Source organism: Fringilla coelebs (genome assembly GCF_963513975.1).
Source record: "Fringilla coelebs genome assembly, chromosome: 2".
Classification (NCBI taxonomy): Eukaryota; Metazoa; Chordata; class Aves; order Passeriformes; family Fringillidae; genus Fringilla; species Fringilla coelebs.
Window position 1 is genome coordinate 33,774,216 of NC_140029.1, and position 23,650 is coordinate 33,797,865.

A 23,650-nucleotide genomic window follows, 5' to 3' on the forward strand; every position below is an offset into this window, starting at 1 on the left:
CCAGGCACATCAGTGACCATGCTGGTAAGGCACCAAGAAGAACAGCAGGACCAGCAGCAGCTTTTATGGTGTAAACCAGAAAGCTTTCTATTTAACCCTTGTGTTCTGTTACTGCTTTTTCTCTCATTTGCATGTTAGAGCGCTCAGTACATCTCAAACAGGAGGCCACAAGTTTATCAGAGTCTGAAAAATAATAATGTCAAGTCTTTTGTTACAAAAAGATTTACAGTAATAGCACCTGGCTCAGGCACTAGCAAGAAATGAGCTTTCCAGTTAAAAAAAAAAAAAAGCCCAGAAAATAATTATCATCCCCCCTCCTAAAGCTTCAGCAGAAGGAGTTATTAATCTGTCATTGCAAGGAGTCAGGCTTCAATCTGTAACCCAATTGAAACTCATTAAGCAGCAACAATCTCTTTGCTGACGCTGTCATTTAATTTTGAAGGTTTGACTGAAGGCGAGGAGGAAGGGGGAAGGGGCAGGAGCTGCATCTATCTTGGTACAGTTTTGGGTTCAGAGATCCCATAATAGCCACAAGGAGTGTAGCTAGGTCTGTTTTCTCACTAGAAACATTTTGACATCCCCTCCTCAGGCCTTTGCTCATTTGTAGAAAATAACATACGTGTGGAGGCCTTAATCCTAAAACCATTTCTGGGACCTTCTAATTAGGATAGGGGCCAAAACAAAGTCTTAGGAGGAAAAGGACAAGAAGAAATTTGAGCAAGGTGAATGAAATAAAACCTGTACCAGAAAAATTCTCCTTGAGACAACTGAAAACATTCCAGTACTCCTCTCTTCCCAAAGATCTTTTTGCACCAAGCCCTTTCCAGTTGCTAACAACACAACCTTCTACATGGAGAGGGGACAAAGGTTTCAAGTTGACTGCATTTTCAAGAAAGCAATTTTTTGCTGAGGCAAGCCCCATGTTCTGTAGCTGTGGGCAGAAAAGCAACCAGCACTTGTAGATAAAATGGCTTGTGGCTTACAGAGAAATGTACTGACCCAGAAGACAGAAATAGCAGCAAGATGACAACTCTGGCTTTCTGTGATCATTATTGTCTGACCATAGAAGCCTTGTTATTGCAGCATGCAAACACACACAGTCCAACAGAAGATCTACCCCATCTCATAAAAGCAACCTACCCCTTAGAGATATGTCCCAAAGCAGAGCCAAGAAGCCCCATGTTTCCTGATTCTCCTTTCTGGGAGACTGCTCTGAGCACAGGCACTTCACTGACCATGGCCTTCTCACAACCACACCACAGCTGTCAATCCCACGGTACAGTTGTGCTAACATCCATCCCACTGTACCTGCTTTGAACCAAAAGAAGCTGGCAAATGCTCTTCTAGCACCTTATGGACAGCTGCCCAGAGGAGCAAGGAATCTACTATTACTTGTTTTCATATGTAGTTTGAAATGGAAACAGGTTTTTAGTACTAACTGCAGAAGCCAGCAAATGACTTCTACCACAGCCTGCAGTGCATGAACAGTTTCACAGCACACTTCTGCCTTCCTGACTGATTCCCATGAGCTGGAGAAGGAGAAAGAATGCACTTTGAGCTGTAACAAAAAAAAAGCCATCCAAAAGCTCAGCCTGCTTACAAAAAGTACATTGTCCAGAGGTCCCACAGCTGCAACTCCCAAACTCCTACACAGCTCATTACCACTCTTCTTTCCTCCTAAATTGGCACAAACTTTACCTTTTTCCAGTTGAGCTCACCCTACAGTTCCTAGCCACGAGCTTCCTGCTCTGCTCCCACTACACACTGATGCCTCCTTGCCTGCTCCCAACAGATCTCAGGTGCTGCTGCAGCCTGACACTTCTGCTATCTCTTACATCTTTTTTAGTCCCAGCAGTGCCCACAAGGTGCCCAAGCAATCACATCCATTTCATCTCCTCTCTGCATGCCACCCCAACTCTAAACCCAGGATGTCTCATTGGGGACACAGAAGTGGATGGGAGCCTATCATTTCATGTTTCCTCCTAGGCAAAAGGTGCCAGATGAGGGCTAATAAAATCAGATTTACTAGAGATGAAGAGCAGCCAATTGCTGCTACACAGAATAATCTGGCCTGCTGACATTCAGGGCAGCTACTGACGCCACAGGGTTTGGGTGCAAGACCCCTCGGCAGGACAGAAAAAGGTCAGGAGTAAAACTCCCTTCCAAAGGCTGATCCCACTTACATGAGCAGAACCATCATGCACCCCATGAGCTTCCTCTTAAACAACCCATTTTAAGTGTGTAAACCATATTTTTTATTTATGCTGTCTTTTGGCCATTCATTCCTCTCCTCTGCATATTTTCTCGAACAACCCTAAGAACAAACATAAGAAATTCTCAGAAATTCTGCTGTTAAGACAGCAGGTTTTCCCACACAGTTTCAACACAACAGCTCTCAGCCCTACACTGAAATTGTGGGTTTGGGCATTTGCAAAACAATCACTATAAAGCAATTTTTGCATCCCAAGGTAGAGGAGTACCCTCTCAGGAAGATACCAAGCCAGAAGAAGGATCTTCATTTCACTTTTTTCACACTACAGCACTTTCAGGGCTGTTTTAGACAAGCACCACCAGAATACCCTCCAAAATTCCCTATTTTTTATCTCATTACATGATTTATATGAATTCAAAAATATCCATTTTCATCAATAAAACTGTGTCTAACCAGTTCAGTTGAAAAATTGTTTAAGTCAACTTGCTCTTTAGATAATCAACTGCACATGATACCTATAAAAACCCATGAATTTAATAAAAAAACATGGATTTATACATGTGCCACCAGAAGTATGAACAACTCCCCCTCGACATAAAATGAGAGGATGGGATGGACCCACAGCCATGCTCACAAGGATGGACAGAGAGCAGCAGGCCATGAAACCAAGCACTGCTGCTCACCATGCACATCCTTTACCCTTTTTACACACATGAGTTTAAGCAGGCTGCCACATCACTGGTCAGATATAACCTTCACAGCCTTTTCTTTCCACTTTTCCATTTAGATTTTTCAAGTCAAATGCAATATCAGCTAATTCTGGCTCCTATTCAGTTCCACTTCTCCAAAGACTAAGAAAATTACATGACAGAATAATGCAAGTGCCAATGACAGCAACACGCAATATATTATTATACATTTTGTCCAGCTTGCAACAGCCATCCCAAAGCACAGAAAAAGCACCTCATTTAATAGCAATGTGCCTGCTAGGGCCCTGGTATCAGATAAGCAGTTGAAACTAACAGGAAAAAAAAACAAAAAAAACCCCAAGGAACAATGGTATGTATAGATAAAAGGTTACTCCACCCTGCCCTAAGTGCTGAGACAATCTATATCCATCAACACTGCTCATGGAAAGAGCTACCTCAGGGAGCATGCAACTGGATTTTTGTTTTTAAAAATTATGTGCTAGGATTGCTGCTTTTGGACAGCATGGTTAAGAGACAGATGACTAAGTAGATACTTGGAGAAACTCCTCTTGAAACTGTGAAACATACTTATTCCAAGATTTTCTACCATGTGAATTTGCAGGTTGAATGGCAGGGTATGGCACTTATTAACATCCTCACAGCACAACAGCTGGACCAGTATCTAACACACAAAGACCTCAGATTTACTCCAGTGGAGGTAAAGTATCTAGGGCAGCTCATTGCAACTCCTATTTTGGCTCCACCAAGCTTTGGTTTGGTACCAGCCCTCTGTATACCTTAACATTCAGGGAAGCCACCAGAAGTGGTGAATGGCAGAGTTCTCATCTCTTCCTCTCCCAAGCATTAAAACAAAGAGAAACCAGCCCAGGATTTCTCATATCTCCCACTGCTGCTCAAAGCACCAAGTCAGAAAATAAATAACTTTTCCTTTCAACCCACTGCTTGCGGCTTCGAGTGCAACACAGCATTTTCAGCACAATATGATACTTTTTACACCTCAGAAGAAACGTTTTAATGTCTCAAAGTATTAGAGTTGAGTTCATATACACCTCATAGGCAGAACTGAATGTCTTTTGTGCAATTCATGTTAAAAAAGTTACAGATATGCTTTAAATGAAGTTCATTTTTTTTCAGACACAAAGTCCCTGGTGCACTTGAAGAGAGTTCTGATTTAATGATTTGCCTTTTAAAAGCCATTAGCAGTTTGCAGCAGCTCCCACACATTTATCTTCCACGCTGTTCATCACCATGGGTGGGGAAAAAAGAAAAGTACACAGCTGCAAACAAAACAAAATAAAGTGTTGAAGAGTTAGAACTGACTTAAATCTGACAAACAAATCTAAAAGTTCAAGCTCAGACTCACAGTTTAAAGACCTACTAGGACAAACCATTTGCAACTTGAAACTGTCATAACTACAGAGAGAAAAAAATTACCAAAAATTTACTCAAGCCTCCAGGGAAAAAGGAAAAAAGGAAAGGAAATTTATTTATTTTTTCCCTTAGATGTCAGCTGAATGTTACTGGCTAAAACCACTTTTGAGACCTAAAAAAAAAGCCACTTCTTGAGTTTAAAGACTGAAATGTTCTGGAAGAGTTTTAGAAAACTCCCAAACCACATAATAGAGCTTTTCAATTTCAGCTATGCAGCTTCTTACACAAAAGTAATTCAAAATCACCTATAGCACGGATTGCCTTGGTGAAATACACCCATTTATTGACAAATACTTTTAAATTTTTGCATTACTTTCTACTAGCTAAGGGTTTGCAGAATTAAGGAAGTCAGATTCTTCACTTAGACTGTCCAAAAACTGGCAGCAGTAGTTTCAAAGACAGCCTCCAACTCAAGCTAGCAAATTTAGAGTACACAACGCAAGGGATGAACACTTTCCACTATGACAAGTCCAGCTGGTGGGAACCTGCAGGATTTTAGGATTAGCAATCCTAAAAATTGACTCCTGTGTACACAAAGGCAAAAGCAGAGTTCAAATCAGAAGTTTGGAAAGAAAGTTTATCCAGACTCTATTTCTTTAAGATTCTCCGTGGCTTTTTCTAGAGACAAACACAAAAATTTGTCTTCATGGAGCAGGCTCAGCTGCTTTTTCCTAGCACATCAGCAGACTTTCTAACACATCTGCTGCTTTCCCTGTTGCCATTCCACTGACAGATATGGGTTGCCCCTCTCATTCATCTCCTCTGTTCCCTGTGGAAAATCTAGGTCCCAGTGAACCATTCAGCAACAAGTGGACAACCAGAACATGCAGGCTGCAGCACTACCTGGACATTCCTAATACTCATCCTCCTAAAAAAGCAACTTGAGCCTTGCCACAGTCCCCACTGACCAGGAGCAAACCCAAGATCCTGATGTGCTATACAAAGTATTCATTCTGCAAACTGCTTTAAAGTTTAATACAACAGGAACATAGAAGCATAAAATTGATGACTGCTCTACCCATCACACATGCTCTATCTTTAAAGAGCCTGGTAAGAACTCTGACAAAAGTAAAAGGTGGTTTTTAAAAGAGCTGCTCTCGCTCTGAGGTTGCAGAGTATGAGACTGATTAAATATTAAGGCCAGACAAATTGCAGAGATGTCAACAAGACTCAAGACTTTGCAATCCAATACTGACAGGCTGAGCAGTCACTGTGGTATCCTCATCTAATATTGCTGGAGATTTTGCAAAAGTAGTGATTACATAAAAAGTAATTTGATGGTTTTTCCAGACAAGGAGTAGAAAATATTTCTGTCAGAACAACACTTCACAGTTCCAGTTTCTGAGGAAATGTCTCAAAAAAGCAAAGCAAGCTCTATCAAATAAAATTTGTATAATTTTATCTTGCTAGACTTAAACCCTATCCTCATTGATGCCTGTGCTTTAAAATAAATTTACTGTAAAAGATTAACTAGAGGCCTCTATAAAAGATTTTTAAGGGGGATTTAAAAAAAAAAAAAAAAGTCAAGACTTCTTAAATAAAAAACAAGCCAAAAAAGTGACAATAGTAAGAACAGCTATTTTAGCTGTTAAAAGAATCACTTACTACAGTAGAAAGAAAAAAATCCAAATAAAGTTATGAATATTTCCACAGAGGCTTCCATAACAATTTTGCCATAAATTATGAAAGATTAGAAACAGTTATATTTAGCTGTACATTTTGCTAGGCTTCCACACTTGTCTTGCTCAAAACTACAGCTCTGATTCACAGGATACCAGAAGACCCACAGATGCTGGGGCAGGGAGGGCACTGTGACATGGCTCAGAGAGCAAGGAAAAGGGCTGGGTGAGGGCAAACTGACTAACAAAACAAAGACCAAAACTCTTCCCAGAAGCAAAGTGCAAAGAAGCTGTAACCAAAACTGCATGGAGCTGCATCCCCTGGCTTTTCTTTTCCCTCCATCACTGGTATCATTGCTTCATCTGAACTCCAACACCATGTTTTTGTGCAGAACGCAATTTTCTAAAGCAAACTGAAGTGCTCCACTCTGCACAAGCAGCACAATAAACTTAATTTCAGTTTGCTTTAGAAAATTGCTTTCCACTCCCAGAAATCAGCAGGCAGAGCATGAAAACACTGCGCTGGGTTAGACAGCTCAAACACAAAACCCAGCCTCACAAAACCCAACACATGCCTCGGATTTACTCTAAGATTAGCCTTGCTACACCTCACAGAGGGTTGCTGAGCACTAGGATCATGTCCAGTTTGTTGAAATTTTTTAAGGATATTAGCAGGGTGGTCTCTTCCAAGAGTGACAAAGCCTTAAAGCAAAGCCACGCTGTCTGCCAAGTTAGATTCCAGGCTTGAGCCTCTAAGAGCTACCAGGTGATCCCAAAAGCTACAAGTTCCTTTTCCCCAGGAGTCATGACTTGACATTCTTGAACAAGTAAGTATTTAGAGCTTTGGCTGAGAAGAGCAGTGGGTTTTCCAAGTTTCACTGATACATGAGACCATATGTGGGAGCATAAGAAAAGAAAATTCCAATTGCAGGCATCAGAAAGGAGCAGCTGAAAGCTGCAGTGAATGCTTTAGATCCTGTTCCTTGCCACAGCTTCTCACCTGCCAGATGAAGCCATAGCACTGCTCTGCAAACATCTCAGGGTTTGATGATGGTGTGAACCTCAGGAGTAGCCATCACACCCCCAAAGAACAGAAGGAAGGAAGAAAACTTTACAGAAACATGTTACATGATAATAGCTTGATATTCCACACTCAAGCCCTCTGCTAGAAGCTAACAGAAACACCACTCGTAAAGCAGGCCTTTCAAGTGAACTGTTGGGGGTGATTTGCTACTTTGGATACACTATCTCCAAGAGTATCTAGGAGCTGATCCTGGCTGCTGCTGGAAACACAATATCCTTCAGTCTAAGATAAAGAGCAAGCTGGACTAGTGCCGCCAAAGCACAGTGGAACATTTGGTGCATGGTGCATTTCCTTAGAATGGATGGAAGCAGTGCACAGGTTGATCTGGTACACTTTCAGAGTATGAATATGACAGTCATTACTTTTGCAGTATCCAGACACCTGGTGAAATATCCTAGGAGTCCACATGAACGTGGGGTATTGTGATATTGGACACTGTTATTCAATTTTCTGTGCCAGAAGTGGCATGGAAGCTGGTTCACACATGCTATACAGTCCAGTTCCTTCGGTGTCACCTGTCAAAATGATCAAGTAGAAACATGAAAAAAATTTTATCTGTGACATGGCTATAGAGATACAAATCCACCCTGACAGATAACAGCTGGGTAACTGATGTCTACAGAAGTGCAAATATTCAATTAACAATATCTCTGAGCAATAATCACAGGTGTCCTGATGTCAGGAAATGCAGTCACACCATTACCTCTGAAACCAGGGAACACACATACATCAGCAAAGAACTGCAAAAAAATGCACCACTGTGTGCTCAAGTCTAGCACTAACAAAGATCCTAAAGATAGCAAGTACATACAAAATAATTTCACTGAAAAGCTAAAGAAAATAGTGTTCTAAATATGGACCTAAGTGGCTTATATAGCAGTGTGTCTTCATCGCGGGAAAGCCTTTCCCCATTGCTTGCTTCCTGTCATCTCTCTCCATCTCTCTGAAATAGCTGCTATTTTCAAGCTCTAAGTTTGCTGTTCAAAGGCCTTCCTGCAAGAGTTATCAGTTACAAACTACCAGCAGCAAAATACTGTTCAGAGAAGATTGCCTTCAAAAAGCACCGCTAACATTCACCACTTCAGTAGCTGTATCAAAGCCTTGCTATATTTGCTTGTTGACTCAACCAGAAGAGATTCCATAGTGAAATCTCAAAGGCAAGAAAACCATCTTCAGACCAGAACACTAACACTGCTTGCAATAAATGGCACTCACTGAAATGCTGTATTTTTACTTCATTTATTTGGTTTGTGCAGTTGCTAAACCAGCTACTGCCAATGGAATCAGAAGCCCCAGGCAGTCAAGACATGTCTGTACCAGACACACTACTCACACATACCCTCCAAAACACTTACAAAACAATTTCAATGTAATTCCCTATTTTTAATTATATTGTACTGACTTCCTATGCTTTATCTGTTTGAAGTGTTGGTTGCAGCTGAACCAGGTTGTTAACATGGGATATTCCTAAATTGCTCCCCTAATGGAGCACTGGGAAGTGCTGTATGCCACCTGAAAGGACAGCAACTGCCCAGTGCTCATTTACTCCTGATTAACATCCTTTGCAGAAGAGATTGTTATCACTGAGGATAGAACTGCTAAAGTGCTTTATCCCAATATCATGGGAAAACTGCATTTACCAATACCTACCCCATCAAGGGCAAATGGGAACATGAAGGCACACAACTCTTGGTCACAGTACTATTTATATTTGAGAAACACAGGGAACATTTCAGCCTCCAGAATCAACTCTGATCTTCAGCCAGCACACCAGAGTGTTCCTTGTTCAGTGCTCCTGGCATAACACAGTGCATGCAGCATCCCACTCAGAAATGCAAGCACCTTTTGATAAGACTTGTCTGGTAAGATAAGCACAGCTAGCAATGGAAAGTAGAATTAAAATCCAAAATTACAAGCTATCAGTGAGAAATAAACAAATCAATCACACTTAGGAAGAAAGACAGCGTGTGCTGTACTAGAGTGTCTTGGACTATACACCACCTCTGAGTACTCTACTGTGCTTTTAATAAAAAGAGTATGTTACCCAATGCTAACATTTTTTTCAGCCCAAATACTCCACAATATACTGACAACTGAATAAATGCCCGGGACAATCTGCCTATTCATGACTGCTGGACTTCATCATTCCTACTTATTCTTCATCCTTTGCAGATGCAGTAATCCTTATGAATGCAGGCTTTCTTTAGATTGTAAAGAATGGCAATAGGGCCATGAAAATCAATCCAAAGAAAATCCAAGCTTTCAGAGCACGCACTGAAGATTTGCTGATCTGTACAATGGTCAGCCAGAAAACATACACACTACAAACAAAACAGGAAAATTGTGGGAATTTAGTAAAAATGGTTTATGAAGCACTGCACCATTTAAATGTTGTATTTCAGAAATCACGTCTTTCTGTATGAGTAGAGTTTTTTCACAGTACCTTCCCCCTCAAATATGCAGAAGGGCTACCTTTCCCCATTCCTTTTTATTTAGGGATCAGTAACTCACAGAAAGAAGGAATGACAAGAATAAAGAGAGGTTACAGATATGCTGAAACATTGTTGCAGGTATTGAAAAGATTTTTGCCACTTCTGTACAAAAGTGTGTTCATGTCAGGTCCTGATGTGTTCTGAAGCTGCAGCAGTTAAAATAGTTATTGAGAAAAGAAAAATTATTGCTGCAATGCCTATTCATTCCAAGGACCTCAAAAGAATTACTGCTTCAGTGAGCCTTTCCTCGGTAGCAGGCAAACCAGCTTCACAGTGCTTTTGCTAGAGCCCAACAGAAGTTAAAAAGAAAAAATCTCTTCCAAATTCTAAAAATAAATGACACAATTGCAAACGCAACCCATTAATTTTTATTTTCTTTTTTTTTTTTTTGCTTTCAACAAGTTGTATCAATTTAAGAAAGAGGAATTATTATGAAATATGAGCAGGTTAAGTAACAATAAATGGGAAATCAGATTGAATAACTGCTCCTTACAGTGAAGTTTTACCTAGCTGTTAGACTCAGGTACAGAGAACCAGTTTTGGGATTAGAGCTAATTATCCTGAGAAAGCAAATAGACTCTTCAGCCTACCATATTCTTCTGGAATAAATAGCTGTAATATTTCAAAAGGAACAACAGGACTTTGGGGATGACCACGGCATTATCATTGTTACCATAATGTTTCAGGCTATGAGATCCAGATGGGTGCAGGAGAAACTGTCATATTTGTTACAATAGCAAAGCACTGACAAAAGGTGTGCCCAGTTGCTCATGCTAAATGCTGACAGACTGAACTGCCAGATCATTGGGAAAAAACTCAGTGTCAGGCTGCCAAGTTGTAGGACACAAACATAACAATTTTTTAAAAATTGGCAGACAATACCACTACATATATAAAATTCACATATTCATTTATATATTATATATTTATATATTATCACTACATATATAAAATTCACATATTCATTTATATATTATATATTTATATATTATCATTTATAATATTCACATATTCCTGCATAATGACTGGTCACTACTAAAGTATTTGCTTTGAGGACTGGATTTAGTTTTGATTACTCCCTGAGTAAAAGATCATGTATTCCAGCAATCTAAGTGTAAAACTTACCATTAAATTCAACTGAAAGTTAACAAGTTGTGCCACAGTCCTTCTGCCACAACAGTAACTAAAAAGTGCACCAAATCAAATGGAAATGAAGGACTGAGAGGATCTTGCAACATGAGCAATGCACACAATAGCCAATATGAAGACACCTGTGGCAAACACCAAAACCCCACAAGGCAGGAACCCCCCCATTAATTGTTTTACCAATACTCAGACACCCTTGGAAAAAAAATTAGTCACCTCTTTTTATAATTGCTGACTAGAAGAAAAGGGCCACAAGAAGTGCCTCCACTCACTCCTCTGTGCTGGGTTACGATTGACGGGCGCTCCAGCACCCCCACGGTCTCTAACTCACACATCTCCCGTAAGAGACGTGGCAGCCTGCCCGCCTTGCATGGCTATAGCAAAGCAGGAAAATGGATGTGTTGCAGGCACAGGTAGATATGCAAAGCCAGATCATGTTTAGCTGGGCCCTGTGTGATCATTACAAGAGCAAAGAGCATGCACAGCATCAACTGCTTCAGAGTAGAGTTCCGCTTTTCCTGGAACTGCAAAGACAACGCTGACGGAAATCACCAAGCAAAGACAGAATCACAGCTCATGATCTGATTCAGCAGTGAGTTCCCCAAGCTATCTTGGGCAAACCTTTCCTGTTGTACTTCAGCCCTAGTATTATTTTCCATCTTTAAGAGGCAAAAATTAAAATGAAAAGGTTTTACAATGCTTGGAGACTTTTCATGGAGCTGTAAATAGACGCACACTTTTTTTTTCCCATCCCATATAAACAGGCAGCGATGAAAACTCTGTTCCAGCTTCAGGCTGATGAGTATTATTAGTCCAACTCTTTCCCTACTCCCTGCTATCATACTATTCCTGTAGGTGTGCCAAGCAAGGAGGAATACAAAGAAAAAAAGCAGCAGCATAAACAGGTGACTAAAAATATTTTTTAAGGGCTGAGCAATTCACTTGTGGTGATTTAGAGATGGTGCAACTGACATTGACTTCTGAAAACCTTTGTCACTATTGACCTCAGCAGCCTAACCCAAGTCACCTCCAGGACTCCCCTCCTTCGTTAAGTTCCTAAGAGAAAGTGTTCTTTTTCAGGATTTCCTATTTATTATCCCAAAGATTTGAGATTACTGGACTGTGACACACAGACTAAATAGAAAGATCAAACAAATAGCACAGGAATATAGCAAGGAAAACTAGACTAGTAAATCAGAATATTTTTCTTCTTTGCAAAAAGCTTCTAGCTTTTCAGCCATTGATTTGCTACCCCTTAAAGAAATTCATATCATCCCCCCAAGATTTCTGTCTTCCCATAGTCAGCATCTCAGGCTGTTTCAATAAGCCTGACTGAGTCCCCTGCCTTCATCTCTCTCTGCAGACAATTCAGCCAAGCATGTCTCCTTGGGGTACCTTTTGCTGCAGGAATCTGTTCTGCAACTCCTTCTGGGCAGGTTAGGTGACTTATTCAGTACTGGCTGACCTCCTGCTCACTGAAGCTTACAACAAGACTGCTTGATTCTGAAGCTCATCAAATCCTAAGTCATAGATAAATTTTCCTGGCCAATACGACCACTTGCCTAACAGAACATGCCCTGCATATGTGACATCCCAGTAGCAGTAACTCCTAGCCCTGGAAACTTGGTCAGTTCAAGTTGCAGTATGAAAATGAGCTTTGTTCCAGACATTACAGACATTTTAAACATACAATACTGTTTTCAAATTAATTTTCCTTAACTTTGAAGCCCAGCAGTATGGAATGGACCAAACTGCTGCTAACAGAAATCAGTAATGTCTTCCCAAACCTTTTTAACAGCTCTAGAACACCTTCCTGGTTGCACCAGTTCACCGCCTCCAAACCTCAGAAAGCCCCTGTTTGAACAGGAACTTCCCATAAATCTGCACTTGTCAACAAGCTGCTGTCCCAATCCTCTCAACCAGTAAAGCAAATACAATGTAACAGGAAAACCACCTACGGTAAGAGCAGTTAAATTTAGGAGTGTGCCTAACTATTAACTTCAGGTGTATCAGCTTTCTACCAGGCATATATTTATCTCAGTATATGATTCACAGACTTTTTATATTCCCCACACAACATACACTCAGTTTATGTATCAGAACAACAAATCAATGAATCTAAGTTTCAGTTGAAATAGTTTTCTGGTGTTATTTTAAAAAAATATCAAATCCACATGTAAAATGGTATATTTCCTATACTAAATCAAATGCAAAAAAATCGTATTTCCAATCAAGTGAAGCATCAGAAGTCTGTCTCTGTGCTCAGACAGAGTATTACACAAGAACAGGCTATTCTGGAAAGTGAGCAATTCAGCTCTGAGGTGTGCATGTTGTGTGTGGGTGCACACGCATGGGTCAAATGTGATCTGTTCAAGGATCAAAAATGCCATGCACATGTTGCATCATTGGGATTCTGGCATGTTGGCATAATTACAAAAGCTCCAATTATTGTTCTTATGCATTGCCCTTTTCTTCATTTAAGTCTTCTGAAGATCTTGGAAGGTTTAACTTACTGAAATACTGCTTTTTTCCCAAACTTGTTATATGCTTGTTACTTACTATAAATGTTACAAATTATCTCAAATTTCCTTGCTGACTGTTCAAGGAAAATGCTATAACATAACCCTGGTGGTAAATAGTCTCAATGGTCCAAATTTTCTTCTTATAGCTGTGAAATCCTTATGTTGCTCATGAGGCAAACTTTAAGCCTTTTTTTAAAGTGTAAGGGCTAAAAACTAGGTTTTTGTCTTGACACAGTCTATCAGCAAGTTAAAAGACGTTAGTTTCATTCTTGTTATGATTAAATGGTCCTAGAGATACTGGCATCTTTATCTTTCTCTTTACTGAGGACAGCTGAGAGCACAGAAACAAATCAAGAGAGGGTCAAGGAAAAAAAATTTCTTATAACACAGACAGCAAAAGTCTAATCTGAACAAAATTCTCCTGTGCCTTGAAAACCAGAACATCAAAGGAGCCAATGTTGAAGTGAAAGCCTGGACTGCAGATATCTGCAGATATGTAGAGAGACATAGGAATTCATGCCTTGCTTGCATGTTACCTGGAAATATCTTTCACAGCTTAAACAGCTTACAGGTGAAGACAAGGCACAGACAGTTTCATTAGTGGTCAGGGGAGCCAGTCTCAGTGATGAAAACTCTGGTAGCAGGAGGAGGATAAAAATGACAAGCTACTTCAACCATTCTAATATTGAGCCAATCCTCACATTCCCATGAGGCAGGGAAGTGAGCAAAGATTTTTAGCTTAGAATGGGGGAAAAAAAAAAAAAAAAAGTAGGTCTGATGTATGGAGAGGAATCCAGGCTGTCACTTTGTCAGCTTTAAACTATTGGATGCACCATGGAGAGAAATGAAGTAACAAGGGAAGAGTGTTAAGACATTCCCACAAAAAAGCAGCAGTCAGCATAATACAATTTCTCAGAGAGTTAAAATACATGACAATTGTAATACCCACAGGAACCATTGGAGAGCAAGGCTTATGTGTCATCATCATGCAAATGAAGGAAGAAGAGCAAAAGGAGGCTAAAAACATTGTACAGACATCACACTCCAAAAATTGTGGGAGGGTCAACTTTCTCTTAGAGCTGTGGTAGAGGGAGCATCTAATGCAGAAAAACAACTTGTGGCCTGGTAACAGAGAGGTAAAGACAATCTCTAGGGTTGTCAAACAAGAGCATAACTATAAATTTAAGCAGTACCTGGAAGATTGAGACCCTGATGGGGGCTTTAGCTTTCACAGGCTAAGGATAAAGTGATTATAAATGCAGAGTAGATCGTGCCTACACCTCCTGCCCCAGCCTTTCAGTCTTTAGAAGAGGGGCTATACAAAAAATAAGGCAAAGTTTCCCCTGTCTGTGATTAGGGTTGACAAAACACTATGATCTAAAATCATAAGCACCTGATGTAATGAGGTTAGATATTCATGTTTGAGGTACAGAGAACAAAACAATGTAACTGGCCCATCTTTTTATACTCTGGAAGAGATCCCAAACCATTAGGATCAAAAAAATGAAAATGTTGAAACAAGTAGACTCAAGCATTTGCCAGCAAAAGCAATAAACCCTTTTTATGGCTCCCTGAGGAAATGGGGGACATAATCAAGTATTAAGTATCACCGAGATATCTATGTTGACATTTCTCTGTTTCATGCAGGCACATGTATAATCAGAATATGCTGCTATTGTATTTTGTTACAGCAGCTTAACAAGCAGATCATCATTAGGAAATCACTCACTAATTCTTCAGTCATGTAGAGCCTAGGAAAAGATTAATTTTATATCTATGTATCTCTGTAAAAGATAATCAGAAAGAGATTGTGTGTGTGTGCATACACACGTTGCTTTACCTCAAGTGAACATGGTTGAAAGAAGGTTAAAAGTCTCTAGATATAAAAATCAACTTCATAAACAAATTTTTGCCAAGTCAGACATACTGCTGTGCAGAGATCAAAAGCAATAAAGGTTAGCCTGAAATAGTGTCCTGACACTCAGTTGCCTACGTAAAAGTCTATTCCAGCATTAAGGTTATTTCACACACACACCAACAAATCTTCAAAATACTCGTCTTCTTCCAAGAATAATTCACTGTAACCCATATCTGGTGGGAATATGTTCCCTGTAAGACACTAGTATTGCAGATAGGTATGACAAAGTCACACCCTTTATGCTGTGCAGAGTATAAAGATAACTCTCAAAGTATAAATCTTCAAGACAAACCAAACAAGCAGAAGTGCCCGCTTGAATTTTGTGAGCCAGGAGAGGATGCTGCAGCCAAACCTGCCAGGCATGTCATGGAAGGTCACTTACTGTCAGCCTCCTCTTCTCTTAATATGTAACATTACATAATAAGCAACTAAAATATCAAAGATAACCCAGGAAGTGCCACCCAGGGGTGGCACTTCCCCAACAGAAATAAACCTTTACACCAGCTTTCTTCTTCCATATTTTTCCTGTATTTTCCAGAGAGTGCAAAACTGCAGTGTAGCCAGTGATGCCAATTCCACTCACTGCTTCAATTCTCCTGAGAATACCCTTTCCTCCCAGCTAGCCAGGGAGCCCTCTGCTTGCCACTTTGAACTCTTCTAGGGAGCCTAACTTCTAAAGCATCAATTACTCAGCAAGGCTAAAAGCCAATTAAAATAAGTTGGTATTCACTCGCTAAGAAGGCATTTTAAGAAGAACAATCATTTTAAGAACAGTCAAATTTTCTCATGGATGAGGAAAATCTTTTCAGGAGAAAGTCTTCATTGTACTTACTGATTGTGGAATGACCTGTCACAAAGGAATGAGAAATAGGAAGGATTGTGCAGCAGTAAAACAACAGCAGTGAGGTACATGACACTTAAAATGCAGGTTCCCTTTCACTGCTGAAGGACTTATGTCAGGTGCTAAGAAGTGCATGTGTGGGGGAATAATTTCTTGGAATTAGTGTGGAAGCAATAGCATTCATTTTAATGGCTTCGGAGTAAAAACCACAAGCTAGTCATGTCCACATGTGTCACTTGTTATTTTTAAACCATCATCCGTGACAACATCTTTCTGTTAGTATCTCATATTCAAAGCAATGGCAAAGGTTAACAGCAGTTTTCATATTGAATCCAGTTCTGGAAATAATGGAACAGCCTCTGAGCCTCAGAAGCAATAACTGCATTCCCAGTGTGTTGGCACTGCTCATGGACGTGGCGTGCCCTGCTGCAGAGCTGACACAGGGAAGGCTCTCACACACAGATGACACCAAGACACATGAGCAGCTTTCTCTTCACCTAGGTACTGAGGGCAAGAAGTGCAGGTGCACACACCACACTTCCATAAAGAGCCAGCACATTAAAAGCTGTCATCTTATGCACAGACAAGTTAATTGCATTTTAGAATCCTTTTGTAGCATGCTCCTTTGTTTCCATCCCTTTTATTGTTAGGAATAGTCCCCCAGTTTCATAATAAAATAGCAGGTGAACATGTCAAACTTACTTAAAAAAAAAAAAAATCTCCTCAATCCTAGCTTTTTTTTTTTTTTAAATCTAAGTGAGAAGTGAAGACAGCTATGGAAAGGCATGGCATTCTGAATAAGCAGACCACTTTATTTAAACATTTCCAAAAATCCAGCACATCAAGACCCACAGGTTTGCTGTTCAAACTCCCCTCTCCAAGGAGCTTACAAGGTAAGAAGAGGAATCAGTAACACACTCAAATACACTTAAAATATGCAACAGGTATTCTGGTGGGTTCAGCTGCATTTAAAACCATCTACTATGGATATATTTTGACAAGGAAGAGGCATTTTGAAAAAAGCTACAAACAGAGAAAGTGGCAGCTGTGGAGAAGCAGCCCAGGCTACAGCAAACCTGCAAGTCCCACTTGCAGGGTGGCATTAGGGCCAGGACCCTCCTGTGGCAGCAGCTCTACCCCACTGCTGAGCCATCAGGGGTAGCCAAGCCCACAGACACCCCTGGCAGCAGTGCTGACCCACGAGAGCTCTGCCAGGAGAGGGTGTGAGCTGTCTCCATTTATCACTCGCACATACATCTGCATCAAGAGAAATGAAAAGCTTCCACCCAGCCTTTGAAAAGCAACATGGAATTCCAAAGCCATGAAGAAAGCACAAGAAACCACACACCTCCTCTGGCTGAGAGCAGAGTTCATCTCTTCCATTTAGAGGGAGCCTTCAACTCTTTCTCCCCAGTAAAAGAGAAAAAAACTCCAACAGTTTCTTCCACCATAGGCTCTTTAGGCTCTTCTAAAGTAAAGTGATTTGTCTGATTTCAGGACATGGAAAAAACCCCAAACCAACAGTTTGCCACAATTTTGCTTTTCTCCCTTCACACTTGGTTAATTGCAGGCTGAAGTGCTTTTTAATAGGGAGAAAAAAGCAGTGCATTTTAGCTAAATGACCTATGTCTGGTAGACAAAAAGATCTGAACTGCTGGGAATGACTGTGTATTCTTTACAACACTAGTAAAAACCCCTTCAACATAAACACTCCTCTAAAAAAATTGCATATATCACATTCTTTCAATGTAGACACCACTTAGTGTAAAGCAGGGCAAGAAAGGCTATATTCAGTATTTAACAGGGATAAAGCTTTAATCCTGAGTCACAAATAAGTACTCTGTGTTGGGGAAAAAAAAAGGCTACAAGCTGGTATTTCTGGCTGTCAGTATGGAAACAACAGACTTGATTTAAATACTGAGGCTGTCTCTTGAACACACAGGGACAGTTCAGCAGCCCAGTGCTGGACTCAGAGCATTCAGCACGTAAGCAAGGAGAAAACATCCATGGTTCACAACACCTGTTAAAGACCTAGATAGGAGCTACAAAATATTTTTACTTCTGGCCCCTAACAGGCCAAGATACATAGTTCTAGAATGTGAACTGTGTCCTCTAATATGTTTTTTCTTTAATAATGGTGGAGCTGAGGTTCCTGCTTCAGATATCTGGTTTCTAAATCAGTTGAGAGTGAAGCTGCCACCTCTACCTAATGGAGATAATGGTAGCAGAAGCAGGAAAAGGTTTCACCCAGCTCTCTAAGATGTTTTGAACTACTCTACAGAGCCAATAGGTAAGGGGAGCCCAAATTTCGGAAGGAAGGAGTGGGGGAAAGGGCTGCTATGCACCCACAAAGGGACTGAGGATATAAGAGGATCATAGCTAGCTGAACCACGACAATTTTCTGTCACAGGGAATCAAGCATTCCGGTCGCTGCTTCCAGAGTTATCTCCATGCACTGCAGGAAACCATCCTGGCTTGGAATCCAGACCAAACCCTTGAGAAGGGAGAGTTGGGGTAAGTGAGAGGCAAGGCTTACATCTGCTTCCAGTTGTGCTGGGAGCACACAGAGCAGAGGTCTAGAGTTCTCTCTAGTCACTCTGTTAGTGAGCCCAGGACACACAGTAATTCATAAAGGTGTTTCACAGGTTGCACAGATACTCCTAAATGGTGCCAAGGACTGCCTGCACAGGTGACCCAGGAGCACTTCCTGATGTACGGATAATCACTTTGGGCGAAGGCAATTTCAGTGTTCAGGTGTTCTAATCTTTCTGTAGTACAGGAACTGAGAAGAGTTATTAAAGATGGACTGCAAAGGAATACACATCTAGAACCACTTCTATTCAGCACAACATTTTAAAATTAAATTTCTAAAAGAACAATATCTGAACTGTTCATTCTGTTTGAATGACCAATTACAGTTCATTACAGAAAATCTACAATGCAGTATTGTGAAATCCAGAGATAAGATTACACACTAGTTGCCACACAGATTTTTGTTAACACAGCCAAAGGGACTTTCCCTATCACCTTTCTATCACCATCCTTAAAACAAAGGCCTACTTTACCAAACAAAAAGGAGACAGGTGAGAATCCAGGCCTCTCTCCCATCAACCTCTTGCCAAAAAACTAGACCCCTAAAGACTAAGTAAAGAAGAACTGAGATGGGGACACCATCAGCACCTGAGAAGTAATTCTGGGCATCCTGATGGACTTGATAGCCTCCTTTTCTGTTTTCTCATCTGCACCAAGAGCAGAAGTTACTAGAGTTGCTGCAGATGCTCTGCATCTAGAGACCAGTTCAGTCCTCGTGTTCTTTCAGGAAGAATCATTGGCAGACCTGTTCAGAGACATATTTCCATTGCAAAGTAGAAAAGAAAAGTTGGAAGCGGTTCCAAAACAAATTTTCTGAAGTGGGCAAAGGAAAATCTCCAGCTCCTACAGGGCCTAGACAGGTGCAACATTAACCTGCCATGGAAGCACCTCACTCTGACAACAAGCTCGTGCACCTGACATCAGGTTACCTCCCCTCAGCTCAGCACACTCCAGCCAACACAACCAGAGCACTCACACAGGAGCAGAAGGCAGGCAGGTGTGTGAGCTCTGCAGTATTACAGACCTGGCATCTGTTTGTGATAACTTTCTAAGTTAGATGAGAATTACAGGACATGCAGAGCACCACTTTCCCCCTTCAGCCTTTGTGTGGTTCCTACGAATACACGGTGCTGCAGAGCAGTACCAACTTTAACAGCCAGGTGTGTCACCAAAGGCTTCCTCAAGCAAAAGGAATCAAACTTGCCATTTCTCTCTTCTTTGGCTTATGTCATGATCAGAGGGTATTCTGGTGCTGATTTGACCAAACTTCTTATGAAGATGAAATTAACAAACAAAAATGAACTAATTTATCTCAGTTAAATACACTACCCTTATAGAAACAAATTAACAAAACCCCCAAACCCACAGAAACAACAACAAAACCCCAACCCACAGAAACAAAGAAAGAAACCCAAAATCACTGTCCTGAGGACTATAGATTGATTGTACTCCAAAGATATTTCAGTAGCACCAGCAATTATAACCTATTCAACTACCCCTGCCTGAAGAGCAGATCTGAAATACATGCAGGTTAATAAAAGCTATAGAGCATTTCTTCTAAATTTCTCTCAAAAGAAGAATTTATAATTTTTCTACCCAGCCACACGCCATAAAGCAAGCTTAGAGAAAATATTTTAATTACAATTAAAACATACTGAGCAGTCAAAAAGCTGAGCAGGACTCATTTTAAAAGCCTGTAACAAAGTGATTTAAAATAATATTCAGGAAGAACAAGCAGGTCGCCAGAGAAAGGATAATGTTCTCAAAACTGGCTGCTCAGTTATGATCCTAAATCTAGTATTAGGAGGCTTATGTCAAAGTGGCTTATTAAAACCCAAGACTGACATTATTTTGCTGGCAGTGGAGATGAGTTAGGTCATCTCTAGCATGTGTAGATAGATACTAGAATTCTAACAGAGAGCACTGCAGCCAGATGAGCTAAAAATAGACCTTTTTTTGTATCTACTCTGTGGAGACAGAAACTTAGTCTGATACAGAGTATTACAGAACATATATAATGTTTTTATCCTGAAGATTCACAGCTTTTCTCTCATTTGTGTTCCACAAAAGGTAACAGAAGTATTATGTTCCTCTTCATACATTGTTTTTCTTTCACTGTACCCAAGTCCAGCTTGCTTTTACTTTCATCTGCATCACTAGCACGTGTGGCCCACAGACAAGAAGGTACCTGATAGGACTGACACCTATGCTGATTCATGGGTGGCCAGCTGTCTGAATTACCACTTATGAAAAGGGACAAAGTAATTGCCTAGGGCCAGAGGTACCACTGCTTCTGCTGGGAGACATCTACTTATCCAGGTGGCTGCCTCCTAAGGAGCAGCCTTAGGAGGCCCACCAGCTGGGGGGACACCATCACCTCCCACCCTTTAGTCCACCCTGAGCTGTCCAGGTGCATGGTCCATGTCCTGCTGCTCCTACTGCATGGTGATGCTTCTTGGTGGAGAGCCAAGAAGCCTGCAAAACAAAGTCACTACCAAACCTCTTTCAGGAAAAACATGTTGGAATACTTTATCCTCCAACTCAGACCAACACTAAGAACAGCAAGCGCCACGATCATTATCATTAGCTGAAATACATGCGTCAGCGAAGTTTCAATTCCCTTATTTCTCTGTTGTGGATTGGTGTTTGCTTGGGTTGTGTCAGATTCTTTAATTGTTCCATAATAACTTGCATTAGCAATATTAGCAATACTGTTGCTGGAGCAGCTGATATTTGCTGGTATTTAACTTCCACAGAGCAGCACCCTTGTTACAGTTTCAATGCTAGAATTCAATTCTATTTAGCACTAATAGATATGTGTGCTTTTAGGACTACAAACTCTTTTTTTGACATATTGCCTTATGATTTTGTGTTTAAGGCAGAGTGGTCAAACATATGAACTTTAAATAGATATAGAGCTTTTATAAAAGTGCATTTCTCAGATAGCAAGTTATCAGCAAAATAGAAACCCATCTATCAGTTTAACTGCTGTCTTTTAAACAACAAGGAAGGAAGAGGACACTTAAACTCAGATAGCAGAAGTATAACAAAGTTACTCCGGCACTTGCTGTGTTGTTCTTTGTGTTCTATAGAAAGTCTGTGAAATGTAAAAGTGAAGTCAGGTCTCAGCAGAACTTTACCAGCATGGAGCTTAACCACGTTAGGTAGGAACTGAACATACTAAACATGTTTCCTAGGATATTTGCCATGAAAAGGCAAGAGTCAGTCTGTTTGGGAGGAAGAACAGCATGCATTTTGATATAATACGAGACTCATTTAGAAGGCAAGTATATCGGGGAAGAATTTACAAAAGTAAAGTTATTTAAATGAGGGCACACCTAGAAAATGTAACAGTTTGAGCCAATTATTCTTTTTTGGATGCTGCCAGTGGGGCTGAAAGAGATAGTGCTTTTCCTAAGACAAAATTTCATCATTTGCACATCAAATTGGGAACCTAACAACCCTTTCACAGATCATGAACTGCGTGTTAGAGCAAACTAATTTGAGTTTAATGAGAGGCAGAATCTCTCCAGCTGAACAATTTCTCATTTCCCACGCAGCTCATCAAAACACATACCCAAATGCCCTTGATGCCCTGACACTTGTACTGCATGCATTAGCACACCCACATACACAAGATTTTCAGCATAAACTAAGCCACTAAAGGGATCATAAAACATAATAAATGAACTTTACAAAGGTGACAGCACTAAGGTAATATCTAAACATCTTCAATGCCACCTTACCCTGTCTCTTTTCCGATCAATACACACAGTTAATCTACTGTCTCCTGGGCACTCTTCAGCTGCTAGGCATTATCATGCCAGTGCATAACTTACTTATATGCCCAGTTGTTAATTTGTCAGTTTTCAGCAATGAGCATATATGAAGCACACAGCAGTGCAGCGAAGAAATCAGTGACTAAGAGCAAACTGGGATGGTTTAAGGGAAGCATCAGCAGAGGAAAATTCCACTGCTTTGCAAGCAATAACATAGCTCTCAAGAAGAGTAGTACTCATAGGAAAGGAAATGCTTCACTCTCCCCCTCCCCTCTAGCGCTGAATTTCTCACGTGTGGTTACCCTCAATATGCCTATCCCGACCAACACCGGGCAGGTGCTTCACACGGTTCAGCAGGAACAGATTCCGCTGGCGAAGGAGAAGTGCCCCCGGCGCTTATGGCAGTAGCCAATCACCAGCAGACAATTTTTCAAATGGATGGCTGCTCTTCACTGCAACCCACTATGCTCTGCGTAGCAAACTGGGCACCGAGCACAGCCGTGGAGTTCCCCGCGGAGCGAGGGCTCTGAGTCCCCAGTTCAGGCTCACCTGCCGCCCCCTGCACCAGGCACTGACAGCACCAGGGAGAACAGACCAGCACCATGAACATCACCCTGCAGAGCCCAGCTCCTCTGGGCCATCAGCCCCACAAACGCAGAGGAGACACACAGCTTCTCCTGAGGGATTTACCTTCTCTTTACTCTTTACATCCCCCGAGAAGAGGGGCCTGGAGTGGGCGAACTCAACTCAGGAGAGCCCTCGTTCCACCAGGAGGGCTCGGGATGAGCAGCAGACAGTGTCAGTGTGTCCGGTCAGCGTCACTGCGGTCAGTCGGGATCCGCAAACGCGGGCGGCCGGTGACAGCAGCGCGCCGACAGCCAGGGAGCCAACCCGGAGGCTACACACGCTCCCTTCCGCGTGGTGCGGCCACAGCGCGGCGAGGGCAGCGCGATGGCGCTTTCCAAAGTCATCTCTGCGATGACCTGCACGGCTCGGCACTCCATGCTGCTGGAAGCACGGCGGGCGAGCTGCCTGTCTGCGGCTGGGAGGGTCACCAGAGCGCTGTGCCCAGCAGTACGGCCACGGCGGCGAGGCGCACCTTCCCGCCGGGCACCGCTGGGCTGCCGCACGGGAGGCTGCGGACCGCGTGTCTCCCCTCAGTGTCCTTCTGTCCCCAACCCCAGGAAAAGCGCCGGCGAGGGGACGGGATCCAGGAGCACCGGCGGAGACGGCCAGGCTCGGTGGCGAGGGGCTCACACTGCCCGGGGCTTGGCCTACCGGGCGCTGCCGCCCGCCCGCCGCAG

The 23,650-nt window shown here is 41.6% G+C and overlaps 1 protein-coding gene across 2 annotated transcripts in view; it reads right to left on the bottom strand.

Moving 5' to 3' along the window:
- SLC9A7 (solute carrier family 9 member A7) overlaps nt 1–23,650 on the bottom strand; it is a 67,985-nt gene that overhangs the window by 43,834 nt on the left and 501 nt on the right. The window lies entirely within an intron of this gene.